Source organism: Silene latifolia, chromosome 4, assembly GCF_048544455.1.
Source record: "Silene latifolia isolate original U9 population chromosome 4, ASM4854445v1, whole genome shotgun sequence".
Taxonomy (NCBI): domain Eukaryota; kingdom Viridiplantae; phylum Streptophyta; class Magnoliopsida; order Caryophyllales; family Caryophyllaceae; genus Silene; species Silene latifolia.
Genome location: NC_133529.1, coordinates 2302750 through 2305736, shown reverse-complemented (window position 1 = coordinate 2305736; position 2987 = coordinate 2302750).

The following is a 2987-nucleotide window of genomic DNA, read 5'->3' as shown; positions in this document are numbered from 1 at the left end:
CGAGAAAGAAATGTCTCACCTACCCCTCTGAAGTTCGGACAAATACAACGACAACAACGTAATTCATAAGCTACTCCCTTCATCAATGTGAAGTTTTAATACTCTACTGTAGTCTGTATGTAGTTTTTTGTTGCTTTGGATTTCTGATCGTATTAATAAATCTACAAGTTATTTTCTGATAAACTTATGCATCATGCATGTCCTTTTTGTCAAAGTCATGCATACAGTAGTTTTAATTAATAACCTAACTAATCGGTAAGTCTCTTTCAGTTTCGTTTTAAAATGAAAACGGGTAAAAATGTTTTTAATTGCATACATAATATAAATATTTCGTTAAATTATACATGACTTGTTTTAATTTTAAGATGTATATTTCCGTTTTTTAAGTGTTAATCAAGAATTTATGCCCACCAATACTCTATTTCGCTTGCAAATAATGCTAGTATTTGTTTGTTTGTGAAACTGTAAATTATTTGTTGAACAATAATCTTGAAATAATTACAATTTCTTAGAAAATAGTGGTAGTAGTATACTCGATCCACTTGTTAATTTTATTATTGGTACTCTATATTAGGTTATACGGAGTAATAGTTTATGCAGCTTATTTAATGATATATATATTATTAGTGAGTTTAGATATAAATTGTTATAAGATCATTTTTCGAGTGAACAATTATAGAATTTCCAACATCATATTTTGGATTCAAGTTTAGCTATGCGAGACTTTCACAATTCATTTGGAAATCTGAATATTTGTGTTACTTGTATGCAATGGCGGAACTAAGGCTATTATTAGGCTAACACGAAAACGAGGGCTCTTTTCTGCTGAATAATGAAAATTTTGAAACCTATAGATATAATTTAATATATATATATGTATATTGTTTTCGAATTTAGCTATTCTGAAATTTTTCCTCCTGACCGAAATTTATAATCCACCACTAATTGCAAGATTATTAGTAATAAAGTAATCGTTGCTCGGTTTTTTTTCCTTTTTGTTGAGACCATTTGAGCTTGTCTGAATTCGAGTCAGGTAGAATCACTAAAGCAGTAAAACTCTCGATCATGAATGTTTACACTGCTGCATTTTTAGGATACGGATAATCATTACTCCTTCGTAAATTCTTTTGTCAACATTATTATGTTACTCTTGGACTACAAATTAAAGTACAAACAATTTTTACTCTTTACTCAATAGTCAATACAAATCTAAGTGGTAAAGTGCCCTAAATAATTGAATTTAGGGACCATTACCATATTTGTTACATAAACTGAAACTCTGAAAGCATTATTGAATTAGTCACAATTTCTCTAAGGACTAATTACTTAATTGGATTAATTATCAAGATGTTGAAAGGTAAGAGTGAGGTACTCCTATTAATCAATGCTAATTATGATATTTTGTCTTATCATGAACCAAGTTTAATATTCAAATAAATAAACTTTATTCTAGTTAGATAATATTTTTAAAGTTTACGATGGATTTTATTACGGATTTTGTGTATAACAATACTCTGCAACTGTTATCGCTGCAAAACCTCTTTTGTAACCCTTTTTATTAATGATCATGACTTAAATTTTATTCTAATCTTATGTCGTATGTTGATCACAAACAAAAGCCTCTTGTGAAAGATGGTAGTCGCGCGCTATCCAATATATTGAGATATCATTTTTTTTTCTGTATATTTAATTTATTTATTTTTAAACCCTTTTACTGTTGATAATGACTTAAATTTATTGTGAGATTGAATGTTACTCTTATTTTTGAGCAGATGTTAAATTAAATAGCTTAATTAGTAAAATTATAAGAGGTAATATGGTAATATTTATGACCTGGTTCGAATCCCGTTAATATCAAAATCGCTTTTATAACTCCATTTATTGCATTGGAAAAACGGTTTTATTTGAGTTTGGCAAATATACTTGAGCATATTCTTGGGTGAGTTCTTGTTTACGTGAGACACAACGACCCATAGACACGAGAGTCTCATTATATTCCTCTTGGCTTTATCCTTGTATAGTTGTTGAACACACATGCACTAATATTTTTGGTCCTATTTAGCTACTTCTTTTTACGTAAGTTTGGACCACAACTTAATCCAATGACATCGTTGTATAATTGAATTCAAGTTGATAAGATTGTACATTAATTAGGTAACCTTTATTAACTTACTCCATAGTTTGTTCGACGTAATGGCGGAGCCAGAATTTAAATTTATGAGGAGGCGAAAAAGTTTAAAGGGAACGGGTAAATAATAATATAAGGTACACTCGAAAAAAAAGTGAGTAATTTAACTAAAAAGTTCGAAAATCTCAACAAACAAAAATCTGTTTTGTGTGTTACTATACACATTTGTAAACAGGAATGTCGCTATTTACCTTTTCATAAAGCATATCGGTAAAGCCATTATCGTTCGATCACCATGCATGGAGTGGCGTAGCCACGTATAAGTAGAGTTGTCCAACAACACGGGTAGACTCGACCCGGCCCGCCTCGAGGGCTCTTTCTGCCCACATTCAGGTTCGGCCCGACCCGACCTGCCCAACCCGCCTACCCTCTCTAGCTTGGCCCGAGTCACGAATCCCAAACCCGGTCCGCCCTTGGTCCGCCTATTTAGTAAAAAAAAAATTGAACAAGTTCGCCAGCCCGGCCCGCCCTCCACTCACCACGAGCATGGCCCGGGTCAAACATACTCCCAGCCCGGCCCGGCTTAAAGACATCTCTATCTATAAGGTAGTAGGGTCTTGAGAACCCATAACTTTTCAACAACAAATGTTTTTTTTTTTTTTTTTTTTTTTTTTTTTTTTTTTTGATGACGAGGGGGTTGAGTCCCCCCGGGCCCATGCATTCCCGCACCACCACATGGACCATGTAAGCCACCCCTTTCGGGAGTTGGAGTGACCAAGTGACCAAGTGATCATCGCCCCAGCTGATAGTCAACTAATGTTTTTCATCATTAAAATTTGTCTGATTTTTTTAAGCCCCT